The sequence below is a fragment of the Simochromis diagramma genome, unplaced genomic scaffold (genome assembly GCF_900408965.1).
Source record: "Simochromis diagramma unplaced genomic scaffold, fSimDia1.1 OVJJ01000302.1, whole genome shotgun sequence".
Taxonomy (NCBI): domain Eukaryota; kingdom Metazoa; phylum Chordata; class Actinopteri; order Cichliformes; family Cichlidae; genus Simochromis; species Simochromis diagramma.
This window is the reverse complement of record NW_024386792.1, coordinates 7,221,655-7,237,700: the sequence shown is the minus strand read 5'-3', so window position 1 is coordinate 7,237,700 and position 16,046 is coordinate 7,221,655. Positions and strand designations below refer to the sequence as shown.

General features: G+C 39.2%; 3 long non-coding RNA genes across 3 annotated transcripts; 1 reads left to right on the top strand and 2 right to left on the bottom strand.

Annotated features, from left to right (window-relative positions):
• Window positions 1–3,327: 3,327 nt before the first annotated feature.
• On the bottom strand, window positions 3,328–4,952 carry LOC120728899. The gene is made up of 3 exons (XR_005694797.1): window positions 4,355–4,952; window positions 3,619–3,669; window positions 3,328–3,545 (listed from the first exon to the last, which is right to left on the bottom strand). It is a non-coding gene; the product is annotated as an uncharacterized LOC120728899 (long non-coding RNA).
• Window positions 4,953–6,404: 1,452 nt separating this feature from the next.
• On the top strand, window positions 6,405–7,162 carry LOC120728606. The gene is made up of 2 exons (XR_005694755.1): window positions 6,405–6,575; window positions 6,670–7,162. It is a non-coding gene; the product is annotated as an uncharacterized LOC120728606 (long non-coding RNA).
• A 3,836-nt stretch (window positions 7,163–10,998) lies between these two features.
• On the bottom strand, window positions 10,999–11,836 carry LOC120728605. Its single transcript, XR_005694754.1, has 4 exons — window positions 11,771–11,836; window positions 11,573–11,646; window positions 11,393–11,452; window positions 10,999–11,209 (listed from the first exon to the last, which is right to left on the bottom strand). It is a non-coding gene; the product is annotated as an uncharacterized LOC120728605 (long non-coding RNA).
• Window positions 11,837–16,046: the final 4,210 nt, after the last annotated feature.

Genomic DNA, 16,046 nt, shown 5'->3' with positions numbered 1-16,046 from the left:
CAAAAACATATACTTTTATTCACAGGATAAAACAGTTGTTTTGTATCACTAATTGCCCAGTACGATTACAGCATACAGTATTATTGTCACTGCTACATTTCTGTGATGCTACCAGAAATTATTTCCACTACTAATTAATTACCATTGAGCTCAAAGGTTATATTAATAAACGGTTAACGAATGTGTATTTATGACGACGATTTGTGAGACTGGTAAACTTATGATACGTACGATGGTCTTTACTTTCTACACGGTGCATTTCAAGGTCCTGCACCCATCCGTCGGTAAACTGTACCTGGGCTTGTTGCAGTGACCTGAAGTTACTAAACTTCATGAGTGTATGCACTCACTCCAAGAACCGTATGATTTTAAATATGCATATAAATATGCTACAATGAGATAGCTGACTTCATCTAACTAGCAAATGTTTTCCAGGCTATGTTGGTGATGCAGTTTTTTTTTTAATGTGTATGATATTTTTGTCATGCGATTTTAAAGCCGGTCCTACAACCGCATCCAAGAATAACATGCAGCTTATCTCAGAACTGTCAGTGAAAATTATTCTTGGAGCTAAGTTTAATTGAGCTGCATTTTAAAGAGGTGCAATTTCACAATTTGTGTATATTTTCTAAGTTCACTATTTTGTCATGTGTTGAGAAAAACACAGATTTAAAAATTACATGGTCTAATATTTACATTTAGCATATAACTGCAACATGCTTTTTTCGTTTTTTTTTAAAGACTCGAAAGGACTTGAAATTCAAAATTTCAGACTTGTGACTTTACTTGGACTTTTACACCAGTGACTTGAGACTCGACTCTGACTTGCCTGACATTACTTGAGACTTGACTTGAGACTTGAGGATAAAGACTTGAGACTTACTTGAGACTTGCAAAACAATGACTTGGTCCCACCTCTGGTTTTTGTACACAGATTTTTTCATTTTTTCTCTGTACACAATCACAGTGAATTTTCAAACAAACCATCAAGATAATGTTGAATTGCAGACTTTCAGCTTTAGTTCAAGTGTCTCTAGAAAAATACTGCATTTACTGTGTAAGAACTACAAATACCGATACCTTTTATCTGTAGACCCAAATTTTCAGCAGCTCAAAAATAGCTGGATGAATTGACATCATTTTATATACAAACATTATTTTTTATACTTTGATGGAAACAACACAAACCATAAGAATCAAAAATACTATTTCTCTTCAGATTTTTTTTTAGACCTTTAGGAAAAGTCTTCAGGTGCTGCTTCTTTGTGGGTCTCTTTTTCTTCAGTTTTGTCTCCAGTATCTGCTGTGTGGGTTTGTGTCGGGTGACTAACTTGGCCATTGCACCTCAATAAATGGACAAACCAGTGCTGTGTCTACTCATTACCAACGAATGTGCAAAGAACTAATGATTACATTGTATCTATAGGCACTTTGTTAATAGCAGTCTAGCACAGATACAGTTAATTTGTTACTATTTCTTTAGTTGAATCTATGAACAACCACAAAAAAGAACATAGTTTGACAGGCAGAAATTTGTATTTTTGCACAAATAAGTTGATTCCCAGAGAGCGGTTACAAAACAACACACAAAAAAAATAAAACCTCCAAAAAAGATCAGTTGTACTGTATTTGAAAGTCAGGTTCTTTTTCAATTTCAATTTAACTGAATTCAGTTCCAAATCACAATAACAGTTGCCTCATTACACATAGCAGACAGGTCTGGCCCAGATCTGGTGTCAAGCTGGCACTGCTGGCTGACTTCTGGCATGGACCATCAGTGTGTTTGCAACTGGCTTTGTGCTGGCCCATGTGTGGGCCACCTCTGGCAAACCAGATCTGGGTACCAAAGGGCCGTAATTCTTTGCGGTATGTGGGTCATGTGTAAGCACATTGTGTGGGCCAGATCCGGGCCATACCAGTTTTGCTATGTGGGATGGTGCTTTAGACCATAAGGTTCAGACGCTACAAAGAAAAAGTAGAAAATCCCAGCAATCATATGATCTCCTTTGAGCAAGCACTATGGCGACAGTGGGGGAAAAAATCCCTTTTTACAGGAAGAAACCTCCAGCAAATCCACACTCAGGGAGGGTCATCCATCTGCCAAAACCTGTTGGGGTAAGGGGAGGAAGACAGGAAAGACTGAAGGCTCAGCCTCCAATTCTACTTTAAAACATGCTAGCTTACCATAAGTAAGCCTGCAGTCTAACAGCGAAGTCCTCTAATTAGGTGATACAATTCTATAAGATAAGATGGCACTTAATTATTTAACACTTTGTATGAGACGAGCAAGATTTTGAATTTGATTTTGGATTTAGAAGGGCACTAATAAAGAGAAGCCAATATAAGAAAAATATGCGCTCTCTTTCTAGTTCCTGTAAGTACCCTTGCTACAGCATTTTGAATTAACTGAAGACTTTTCAGGGAGTTTTTTTAGGACGTCCTGATAATAACAAATTACAGTAGTCCAGCGCAAAAGTAATAAATGCATGAACTAGTATTTCAGTTTCACTCTGAGAGAGGATATTTCTAATTATAGACATATTGTGCAAATGGAAGAAAGCAGTCCTACATATGTGTTTAATATTTCCATTGAATGGCTTATTCTGGTCAAAAATGAATAAGATATTATGGTCGACAGCAGTGAACTGTTGTGCTTGTCCTGAGGTCTAGCAGGACAAGCACAAAGATGAGTCCACTGTCAGAGGCCAGAGCTAATGGTAAAGGAGATATTAAAAATTGTGAGATATTTAGATTTCTGAGTATCACAACAAAGCATCATAAAAAGAGTTACTCAACCCTAGTTTTAGCACCTTAATATTTCAAACAAACAGAGCCACTTATAAGGCTTGTGGTCGTGATGAGCCAGAGTGAGAACTCATCTTATATATACACACAAACACACATTTCACTTTGAAAGCTTTTTAAATGATCTGAAGGAGGAAAATTTAGGTCAAGATGTAATCCAGATCTTTCTGGGTGTGACACATCACACCAATTATAATCTAAAATCTTTCACTCAGTGCTAATGGACTATATTTGTTTAACTCCTTGAATTAAAGCTGAAAGTCTGCACTTCAATCACATTTGATTGTTTGATTTAAAATTCACTGTTGTCGCTCATAGGGGGAATATAAATTGTGTCATTGTCCAAATATGTGTAAATTTTGACTTAGAATAACACAGAGGTTGTAGAGAGAGAAAAAACAAAAAGACAAAAAACGAAATCTGAATCTACATGATTTTCACATATGAACTTTATTTGACAGCTAAAGACAATAGTGACCATAAAGACTGATTAAGAAGTCATGATTAAAAAAATTTTAAACAAAAAACAAAAACATAACAGGCAAACACAACATGGTGCCTATGTCAGAAATTCGATGCAAATGCAAAGGCTTAAAACCACTCTTTGATCTTTGGTGTCCCTTTTATGTAGTGGCTGCAACTATTGTAGTTGTAGTGGGTGCAGCTGTTATAGTAGTTGTAGCAAGTGGTTGTAGAAGGGCAAGCTAGAGCTGCAGGAATTCAATAAAATTGTTGTTCACCTGTAAAGAAAATGTTTTAGAGAAAGTGACGCTCCTGTGTGATTTAAACGTGGAGGATAAAGAAAACACTCACCTCATTTGAACTGGAGCCAGAGCGGGCCAGGCATTCATGTGCCTTGTCCATCTGTAGAAGATTCAAAAGCATGGTATTACTTGTACATACTTATACTCTTATAGTATCTGCATATATTTTCCCTTATAATGTTATTAAATCATGCCTAATGATAATACTTAATGATAATAAAGCGGAAAGCGGGGAGGATCATCAAGGACTCCAGTCACCCCAGCCATAAACTGTTCAGACTACTTCCATCAGGAAGGAGGTTCTGCAGCATCCGGTCCCGTACCAGCAGACTGAGAGACAGCTTCTTCCACCAGGCCATCAGACTGCTGAACACTTCATAGACACCTCAGCTTCACTACTGGAACTTTAACATTATGCACTCCATACTGTACAGTAATGCCACTGTTTTGCACATGTCTCAACTCTGTATATTTTTATATATTTTATTTATTGTTTACTCTATTTAATTTGTAAAATATGTGTACACACACACACACACACACACACACGTAGAAAAATATTTAGTATACACATCCAGAAATGCATATACTATTATATATTGTACATATATTTATTAGTTTCAGATGTAGCCATTCTTGTATTTTGTTTGTTTACATTATTGTATTTTGCACAACTCTGTTGCTTGTGAAGCTCGCACACAAGAATTTCACTCACATGTGCTGTACCAATGTACCTGCACATGTGATGTGACAATAAAAGTGATTTGATTTGATTTGATACTTACAGCCTGAGGCATAGTGAGGCTCAGGAGGCATACAAGCAGAAATACCTTCATCATTGTTTCAATGATTGTAAATGTTGAAAAAGATAATGAGGATAATAAAGACGCAAAATGAAAACACTCTTCGACAATCCTGACACAGAAAATATTGAGAATAAAGATTTAATTGCCTGAATCCGTACAGCTGCAGCAGACTGTCTCACAGTGAACGAGGTTGTTTTAGTGATGCTCTGGATGTTGAGTGCTTCTTATATACAGTTACTGGATCAGCTTTGTTAAGAAATCCTCCTCCTCCCCATTAGAAGGTGTGGCTGATGATTAGAGACAGAAATCCCACTTGGACATGAAACTGTTGCACTAGTTTCATCACAAACATCAGAAATAACAGAGTTTAATTGATTTGTCTAAGGTTTTTCTTTATTAATTTTTACACAATCAGAAAACATTTTATATTACTACTTTAATGCACGTCTCCACCTTCTCGTGTTGTCAGACAGGTAAACTGATGAAAAAGTTGGCTATGATTAAAAATCAAAAGACTTAGTGGCCTAGGCATTTAAAAGGTATACACCCAGTGAAGTTTGCATTTCTGTCTGACTTTTCTCTTAGGAAATGAGTTGCTATTATGGGCTTAAGCTACTGCACTGTACCTTGTACAGTAAAGTCATGTAACAGGACATTATTAGATCTATCTATCTCTCTAACTATCTCAAAAACAGTTTTATTTGTTGTTATCTATCGTCTACCTGGGCCTTACACAGAGATTCGGACTGAATTCTCAGACTTTTTATCTGATTTAGTGCTCAGCTCAGAAAAGATAATTATTATGGGTGATTTGAACATGCACGTAGATGCTAAAAATGACATCCTAAACTCAGCATTTAATCAGTTATTAGACTCAAATGGCCTCTCAAAATGTTAAAGAAACTACACAACACTTTAATCACACTCAAGATCTGTGTTTGCTAATAGCATTTAAATTTACAATAATGGATTACACAGCAGTGGGGAGTAGATTTCATCACAGTAGATATCTTTCTGTCTCTAATCATCAGTCACACCTTAAAATGTGGAGGAGGAGGATTTCTTCTTTCTATGTTTTCTGACTGTGTAAAAATTAACACTCCAACCAGCAGGACATGACCTGCCGCAACACCTTACTCAGGAGGCGACAGCCTTGGGCTACGTCCACACTAGCCCGGATAGATTTGAAAACGGCATTTTGGTCTGAAAACGCTCCGCATCCACACTAGCGTTTTCAGTCGTTTTCACAGAGTTGTGCGTCTACATTGAAACGGCTGAAAATGCTTACGTTCCAGTACTGCGCATGCGTGAAACACAAGAAGATTCGTCCTGCCTTATTTCTGTCTGCCGTTTATTTACTTTCCGGCTCTTTGAAACATTGCGGCAAAATGTCGAGGAAAAGCACCGAGTTTTTTAAATGGACTAACAATGAGGTGGAGTTGTTGCTGCAAGTAACACAAAAGTACAAAGTTGCAAAAGCTAGTGAGAATTAAAGAATTTGAAGAAAAGCTATCTGAAGCATGTACAAACTGATATTAATCGTTAATAGGGCTGTCAAAATTGAGAGCAAACAAAACAACTGCTGTATAATGCCCTCCGCTATCTTTGTTTAATTGGTCACATGACTGCATCACATGACTAACATGCGTCATTGTTTTCGAAAGTCTCCGTTCTCGCTGTCCACACTATGACGAATAAGCACAGTCTTCAAATGTATGCATTTTCGAGAGCGTTTTGAAAACGCTGCATTTTCCTTAAGGGAAAATCCCGTTTCAGTGTGGACGGGAGGCCAAAATGGAGAGAAAACAATGCGTTTTCAAATGAAAACGTATTAGTGTGTGGGGCCAGGCGGCGCTGCTGGACTGGGCCCTGGTCCGGATGGGCCTGGGCCCCCTTTCCCTGGCGGGTTGCGGAGTTTAGGGGCGGCCACTTGGGTCAGCGGGGGAGCTTGCCCCAGGGAGGGGTCACTTGCCCCTCCCTTCCTTCCCTCCCCATCTCCAGCTGCCTCCCTCTTCCCGCTCCACCACAATCTGTCATGGTCCGGGTGTGTGCCAGTGTGTCTCCCTCCGAGCCGGCGTCTCCACCCCTGGGAGGGGCCTCAGTGTTTTTGCTGATCGCTGACATCTGTGGGTAATTAGCCGGGGGACTCATAAGGCCAGCGTTCTCAATCTCTCTTCGCCAGATTCTCTGCTAAACATCAGTCAGTGCAGGCCACCACCATAATTTCCTTACGTGTTTTTTTTTAATCACCTTGCCTCACTGTATGTTTTGTTTTTGTGCGCCTCCCTTTTCAGCTACACCTAACAGTTAACCCCTGGCGAAGAGCTTCTACTTGGATGCTGGACCTTTTGACAGTCCCTCAGGCTATTACCAAAACTACCTACCTGCCTCTCTGCCTCCACGCCAGGAGTTTTTGGATTTACACACTCGGACTACTCACCCCTCTGTGTCATCTCCGACCTCCGTTGGCAAGTACGCAGTACGAAGGAGGATTTTGAGCCAAACAACATATTCATATGCCTCCTTATCTATGTTTTGAACATCTGCATTCTGTTACAGTGACCTCGACCTTTTCCTGGACCCTTTGTGACTTGCTTTCCAGTCCAATCCCCGGAATAGCTGTCCTCTCTGACCCGGACCAGATCATTATTTAGTTTAAACGTCTACGCTCACCTTTTGTTTATGAATATTTTGTGTACACATTAAACATTATTCTTAAAATATATTTACGAGCTGTTCGGCGTCTTGCGTTTGAGTCCTGTCACTCGTCTGAAACGGTCTCGGCCGTAACACAATCACCCACACATGCAGGGCCTATACAATACAATACAATACAACTTTATTTGTATAGCACGTTTAAAAGACCAGCGGTACACCAAAGTGCTTTACAATAAAAACAGGAAAATTAAGACAATAAATAAAAGACTATTAACAAAGTACCACATATGTCATCTGGTTAAGGGCACTAATTATACAGCAATAAAAGGGAATATAAGAACAAAGTTACTAAGAACAGATATAGCTAAAAGATAAAGTACATAAACAAGAAATTACAGAACATAAAAGTACATAAATAAGAAATTGAACCAAATATAAAATAGGGACACTAACTAGATGGAAAAGCTATGTTGAATAAATGAGTTTTTAAACGGGATTTAAAAGATAAAACGGAGTCTGACGCACGGATAGCGATAGGAAGGTTGTTCCATAGATTCAGTGCAACCAGGGCAAAAGCACGGTCACCCCTAGATTTAAGTCTAGATCTAGGCTGAGCCAGGAGTAATTGGGCTGAAGACCTGAGGGCTCGCCCAGCGACATATAGACTAAGAAGATCGACAAGATAACGAGGGGCTAAATTATTTATAATTTTAAAGGTGAGCAACAATATTTTAAATTCAATCCGATATTTTATGGGTAACCAATGCAACTCAATAAGAACTGGGGGGATAGAGGCATGCTTTCTAGTGCCAGTCAGGAGGCGAGCCGCAGCATTCTGGACAAGCTGAAGTCTGTGAAGGAGAGCGGAGTGAAGACCAAAGTAGAGGGAATTACAGTAATCCAATCTAGAAGTCACAAAAGCATGAATGAGCTTTACAAGATCTTTATGAGGAACATAGTGCTTAGCCTTAGCAATAAGGCGCAGTTGGTAAAAGCTAGATTTGATTACTGAAGACACTTGTTTGTTAAATTTGAAAGAGCTGTCCAGCAGGACACCTAGGTCACTAACTGAGTCAGAGAAAGAAGTGGCAAAGGAACCAAAGGTATCAGCTGATAGGCCCCTAGGGATATTGTTGCCAAACACCACAATCTCCGTTTTCTTTTAATTCAGGATAAGGGAATTGTCTGAAAGCCATTCTCTGACTTCTCTCATGCACTCGAGGAAGCAGTGCAACGAAGGAGCAATGTCGTCATCATCTAATTGAAATAAATTTGTACATCATCGGCATAGAGGTGATAAGAAATGTTATATTTTTCAAAGATTAAGCCTAGGGGGAGCATATATAATGAGAATAACATTACCTTAGGGTAAAGGTGTGTCACCAGGGTGCAGGGGAGGCATCCCCCCCTCTGTCCCCTTCTGGCTGCCTGTGCCTCAATTTTATCCCACAACTTAGACATTCACATTACTCACACTCTCATAACACATACTTAAAGGATCTTGGGGGTGGGCACGCTACACGGAATCCAAAAGACCATCAGGGTGTACACCTCACCCCTGGCGTCGTTGCCCACCTCTCAATTTTAAATACACGTAGACATTGAGGGCTAGCAGGAGGGGCTTACCTGCTCTCTGGCAGGTAGCTCCATGCCCTCCTGGGTTTTAAATGCACCTTAGAACACACATGCATCAACACTACATGAGCGGGCGGAGGGAGGTTTGGAGTCTTCACACACCCCTGTTCTCTGCGGCCTGTTGGAGCGGGGGGTCTGGGAGGAGGAGTTGGCCGTCCAATTGGGGTCTGGAATGTGGGGTCCACTCTGGCACAGCCGTTTCTGCTGAGTGACCCCTCATCTGGGGCTCTCCTCAGCTCTTTCTGGGACAGTGACGTGGCTGCCCCTCTGTTGGTCTTCCTTGGGCTCTTGTGTTCTGGGGGCCTCTGGATGTCTGGAGTTTTGATCTCCTCCATACCTGCTTCATGCCCTGGAGGACGGGGCTGTGGCCCCCCCACACCCTCTAGCAGATCATTACATGAAGGAACCTTTTAAAAAAACAAGCGCGTCCATGCTCACAGGTGTACACACGGGTGCTCACACACACAAACGACACCCTTTTTGGCTCCTACCTCAAAGCACACTGTGCGCTGTCGATTTTACGTGCTGCACAATAATGTTTAATATTTAGTATTTACTGTTATATTCCCATATATCATTGTGATGTTGTTTATTATATTGCTCTTTTTTTTTCTTCCGCTTGTTTTCTTTTTTCTTTCTCAACAGGTGATCCAGGTGATTGATATATGTATTTTTTTTGTCTGCTTATTTTGTTGGTTTTTGTTTGTTGCCCTTTTTCCCCGTCCCTCTTCCCCGCTGTTTTTCTTTCCCTCTTTCCTTCTCCCCTTTCTTTTCCCCAGTCAAATCTGTCCCGTATTTAGCAAGTGAAAATAAAATAAACAATAAAAGGTGAATCAAATAGACCAGTAGTTCCCAAACATTTTTTGCTGGGCCCCCCTTTGTTTTACAAGAAAAATGTTCGGGCCCCCCCGCGTGCACGAGCACACGCAGTTACTGTCCCTCCATTTACAAAGGCAGAGGCGTCATGATGTGATTATTTTACGTGTAGTTGTTTTTTTTTCTTGTGTAATAATATTCAACATTGCTATCAATACATTTTTCAAAAAATGCCTCTCTGTGCAAAATAGGTTTAAAAACATAAACAGCTGTGGGATACTGTTTGTCCGTGATTTGAACTGAGGGAACAAATCGTGGCAGGATCAGCCTGATATTATTTGTATCCCACTGTAACTTTATTGTATAAAGTATAGTATAGTATGTATATATCTCCAAAATGTCAGGAGTAGTTAGTCATTACAAGAAGTGTTTGTGAACTAAAAATCACGAATGTGGGATCCTGTTTGTCCGTGATTTAAACAGCCAAGTGCGTGCTCCCAACGAAGGGAAAAGCAATTCTGCAGGGAGACCTACTTCGGCACTTGTGCAGGTGAAGCCAAAGGGAAGATATGCTTCACCATATTTTCTAGTCTTTGGTTTAGAATGAAGTTGGTGTGGAAACATATTCAGCTATGCTTCATCTCCTGTTTGCGTTTCTGTAGGCGCCCGTGCTAGCAGTGTCCAAGTGTTTTGTTTCCCCCCCCCCCCCCCCCCCTTTTCATCCAGCGCCCCCCCTGCCATGGCTCTGCGCCCCCCCTAGGGGGCGGGCCCCACACTTTGGGAAGGTCTGAAATAGACCATTACGGCAAGGCTGGGATGGTCCATTTGGTAAAGTAAATCCGTTGGGCGTCTTTCTTTGCCTTTAGACAATAATTCTGATGGCAAAAGAGCCAAACGGGACAAGCAAAAAAAAAAAAAAACAACAAAAAAAACCGCATTAGTGTGGATGTAGCCTTAGCCATCTCCTTTCGATGTGGATGGTAGCTACTTTTGGAGTGAGTAAATTTCCACCACTCCACATGTAGGTGATTTAAAATGTTATCTGAATCTGAAATCTTAATCTTAAACTCTTTCCAGTATATAAACGGTCTTAAATAACGAGGCATACTGACAGGCTATCACTTTTATGTCCTAACTTGCCCCTTGACCCGCCGTTGCTAAACTGTTTGACTATGAATGTTCCTACTGAAAAAAACCCACCAGGAATATAACTTTCAAGTTAATGCTACCAACCTCGGCAGCAGCTTCTAAATATTAGGGAAGTCTACTCAATTTTAGAAAACTTAAGAAAGTTTATTATGTAATATCGTTGATGTACCATAATTTAAACTCTATTTTAGATCAACAGTGTTCATTAGTAAACACCTAAATAGCTGCTCACATCACATGTGATGTAAACTCTTTATTGAAAGGGGAATATAATGGTTAGCTGAGGGACTTACATTTCTTACAAACAGAAAAACACACATTTTCTATTCATAAATTTTATTTGGTAGACACTGCTACGTTTTCTCATTAAAATATCACAAATTGACAGTTGCACTGCATGCTAACTTTCATTCAATAGTTAAATGCCAGTTTTTAACCAGTTACAGCCGGACGAGGGGTGGTTGCAGCTGTTGTAGTGGTTGGAGCTCTAGTAGTGGTTGTTGCTAGGCTGGCAAGTAGTAATTGTATGAGTAGCTGCAGCTGTTGATTGTTTAACTGTGGCAGTTGATTGGCTTCCTGAAAAACCACAAATAAAAATATTTATTATCAAATGCAGAGAAACGTTACATCTGTAAAACTAAAAACTTAGATATTTAGGAGGCAATAATCCACAATGTAATTCAAATCACAGTACTCTGACTTGTGCATCAAAAATCATTTGCCATTTTGTAATGGAAAAAAAATAAGAAAAGCACTCACCCCTGACCCAGAGTAAGATTCAGAGCTTGAGCGCACAAGTCTTTTGCGCGCCATACCCATCTGTAGACAATGATCAAGTTCAATACTGCCTTCATTTTATTGTATTACAGTATTATTAATGGTATCTGAATGCATAAGTGCAAATAAATACGTAAAAATATGTGATAATGTCAGACTTACAGGTTGAGTCAAAGTGAGGCTCAGGAGGCATCCAAGCACAAATGCTACCTTCAGCATGGTTTCAGTGATCGTACCTGTTGAAATAAAAATGGTAATAAAGATTTAATCAAATCAAATAAGTTAATTAAACAATCACAATACCACAGTTAATCCTATCCTGGCAAAGAAAAATTTGACAACAAAGACTCATGTAATTACGTCTAGTCCACTGCTGCAGCAGTCAGTCTCAGAGTGAAGGAAGTTGTTGTAGTGATATTCGGAAAGTTGAGCTCTTCTTATATACAGCTACCAGAGCACCTTTGTTAAGAAATGTCCCAAGGTGTAACTAATGATTAGAGCCAGAAACCACATAATAATCTTGTCAGCACCCAGACAGGGTAAACAAAAAGAAAAAAAAAAAAAAACACTATGCCATATGAATTATAACTGGATCAGATTAGGAACCAAACTGTCAGTCAGTAATTAAACAACACACCCTGAAATTGTTCAAGTTTGTGCTCAAATATTGCACTGAAAATGAAGAAAAGCACAGAGTAATCTACTGCCAAACTGTATTCAGAGGTTGTTTGAAATTAGAGCAGTACAGTATGGACTCAAGCATGTTTAAAAAGGTATGCTGTGAATTAAAATCTTCTCTTCTTGTTCAGTATGTAAATGAAAAAAAACCCAATTGCGATAGTAAACAATCAGAATACTTTATTAATCCCTAAGGAAATTATGAAATTAAACTGAAATATGATAGTTATTGCTTAAGAGACAATACTTTTTGTCCTTATTTGTTGAGAACATAATGTGAAAATGTGAAAAGGTGTAATATATTAAAGGTCATTCATTATGACTGGTACTTTTTACTAAGTTATTCTTGTTGTTTTGTTTTGTTTTAAATATCATCATTAAAATTATCATGTGAATATGTTGCACTTATTTTATATTCACCTGCATCAGAATAATGCATTTTCTTAGACTGAAATATGAACATAATGAAAAGATTACAGGATTTCAGGGAATTAATTGCCGTTATGAATCAAGCTAGTCAATCAAGTTTAAACAGTAAACCTACTTAGGTATTAGCAAACACCTTGTCAAACTGTAGTCGTAACTAAAACCACAGAGAAGACAATGGTAAGGCATTAAGTCCAAAATAGCAATTATTGTTTTACTGCAAGAGGGGCTGTTAGAATCATTAGGAAATATGTGTTTCTTAATATGTCTGATACAAGTATCAACACATGATATCACCAGATTGGCTTAAAAAATATTTTTGTATTTTACTTTGCTTGTTCTCATGTCTTTATTAAGCTTTTGCTTGTGCTCAATATTAAAGAATATATTAGATAATTAATGTTGCATTGGATATGCTGAAGATTGCAACAGTATGTTAAATTGTATTCATTATATTAGTTGATTTCACTTACCGTATTTTTCTGACCATAAGGCACACCGGCTTATAAGGCGTGCTGTCAATGAATGGGTCTGTTTTATACATAAGGCGTACTGGATTATAAGGCGCATTAAGCGAAACAAAACAGTCAGATAAGTCAAACTTTACTCAACTCATTCTTCTTGCTTTCTCCATTTCTGTACCATTGATTCATTAATGTTGAATTCTCTCACAGCTGCTCTATTCCCATGTTGTTGTAGTATATTAATGACTAACCTTGTATTGTGGATGGATTATCTCAGTTGTTCTCCTGACTGAAGTTTGGTCCATTTACAGCAGCGGTCCACAACCTTTTTTGCACCACGGACTGGTTTATGTCCAACAAGACTTTCATGAACTGGCCTTTAAGGTGTTGCAGCTAAATACAACAAAATAAAACCAGTACCAGCTAGTCCAACTTAGTAACCGCACAAACATCACTGCTGTTTAGTTTTCTCTCTTCATTTATGTTGGAAGTGATAGCAGAGCAGTACGTTTGAATTTTTTCAGAAATCTCTCAGTCAGAACATGCTATAGCATGTTTGGGTGGAAACTAGCAAGCTAACTTTCTGCTAACTTCTAGCTCCGTTAATTTAATAAATTCTGTTTTCATGGACACCTGGATGTTAAACTTAATTGTTACACCTGGTTAAGCAACAATGCTGATCATGATATTAAAGATTAAATAATTTAGACAGTTTTTAACTCTCAGTGGAGCTGCAGTGTTCGTTTGACTTTGGGACCTGAAGCAGACAGAGTTTTGGACCCAGATTACTCTGCGAGGCTCCTGACTACGGTAGCCGTAATGCTCCAACAATCCACCAAGTTGTGCGACTTTGTAGCTTACCAAAGTTTTTTGGACAGATTTTTGAGCGCCGTGTACCACATAAAATTGGTTCAAGGTCAGTAAGCACAACCAGAATTCATACATAAGGCACATCGATGTCGATTTTTGAGTCTGTGAAGGTTCTCAGTCATCCAGGACATCGTAGTCCAAGGAGCTTGGAAAGAAAAGTGTCTGGACTTCTTTAAGTTGCTTGAAGACGTTTTACCTCTAATCCAAGAAGCTTCTTTAGTTCTAGGGTCAAATGGTGGAGAGTCCCAGATTTAAGCCCTGTGGTAGTGTCCCCCTGTTAGGTCTGCACTCGCAGGCCTCGCTGACTCAGAGACTTATCCCCATGAATGAAGCAAGACACTCAGAGCTTAGTCCATTTTAACTTCCAAGAGAAGCCGGTCCGGTCAGGATCCAGAACTTCAAGCTCCTCAGCTGAGCTCAGCCCAGCGTCCCCTAGCAGCCTTTTATTCAGTGACAACAGCTACAGAAACACCCCATTGTAAAACCCATATGGTGTGTTGTAAAAGTTGCGAGCATGTGAGTGAATGTGTATGTGTGTGCGTGTGTATGTGTGTGTGTCTCTGTATACGTGACTTCCTGGTTAGAAATGTTTAACAACATCTCTAGTCATAAAAAAGGGTCATCTCTATCCTATAGAGCACCTTTGAGATGTGGTGGAATGGAAGATTCACATCACTGATGTGCAACCAAATGTGCGGTAATTTTGTGATGCTATCATGGCAGTGTGGACCAAATACTCTCAGGAATATTTCCAGCACTGTGTGGAATCTGCACCGTAAAGATTTAAAGCAGTTGTGAAGACAAAGGTAGGTCCAATTCATTACTAGGAAGCAATACCTAATAATGTATATTGTCCTTCACTTTAATTTTTTCTAAAACATATTAATGTTATATTGGGCTGTTACATTTTAATTGTTGGTGCAGTGCTGTCAAAGAAATTATTTTTAAAAAACTCATTTAACTTTTGGTTGTTTTTGTGGCGTCATCTTTAATGAGAGTCTTCTTAGTAAAAATACTCATACTCCTCTATGGGGAAACTTTGCCCCCTCCCCTTTCATCCGTCCTCCTGGCTTCAGAAAATAAATAAATCAGCATTACCAGGATAAACTGATCCTGGTTCATCCAGTTTATTGTGCATATTTTCTAGGACATACAGAGAACAGGCACCAGGAACCCTAAATCCAATGTAAGGTCTTCACAGCTACCTGATAGCTTGATAGTCTTATTAAGAGAAGTAGAAAATACTTCTAGTGTCTGATTCATCAACAGTATGGTGCAAAAAGACCTCACATAGCCCACAGAAAGGCTACATCTGTCAATCTGTGGAACCAGCAATGAATACAGGAAGTCTGGATCGGCTCTTTGTTGAAAAAGTCCAGTCTTTGATAATATGAGTATTACCCAGTAGTGCAGAGCTTGGATGAGGACGATGGGTGAGGGGACTCACCCAGTTCTAACTGCCTCTATCCTCAGGATGTCTACCCTGCCTTTTGTACTTTAATACAACTTATTAGTAATTCCATCACATATGAATGTTCAGTTACATATGAATTCATTTCCCTTGATGTTTCATTCATTTTATAGCATTTTACTTCAATTGTCTCAATCTCACATGAACATCCATTTATAACATGATACCTTTTTAACTAATTTAAAAGAGTACTTTTCCTCACTTTTTCTCTTCAAACCTCTGTGTTTATTAATCACAATAGCATTAGCTGTAGCTGTATGACTTAGTGAGGCTTTAGTCTAGTTAATGTTATCACCATGCTTCCTTGTTTAGTTGTAATTTCCAGTTTCCTGTGTAAGTCTGTCTTGTCCTCAATGCATGACTTTTAGTTATGCCCATGCCTCATCCTCCTTATGTTCCGTTCCTTTCCATCTCCCCAGTCTGTCATGTGTTTCATGTCTGTGTTTTTTTTCATGTCCTATTGTCAAGCTCATGTTGTCACAGTCTTCATCTCATTATGTTTCTTGTTTTATTTTAAGCAGTCTCATGTTTCCATGTTCAGTGTATTTAGTTTTGCTTCCCCTGTGGCGTCATGTTCATTTGTGTCAGCTGCGTTCCCCAGGTGTTCCCCTTTCCTCATTACCTTTCTGTGTATTTAGGTCCTCTGTTTCCCTTTGTTCAGTGTTGGGTCATTTGTTTATCTCGTCTCATGGCTATAGATTTTATGTCACTTCAGGTCTCAGGTTTT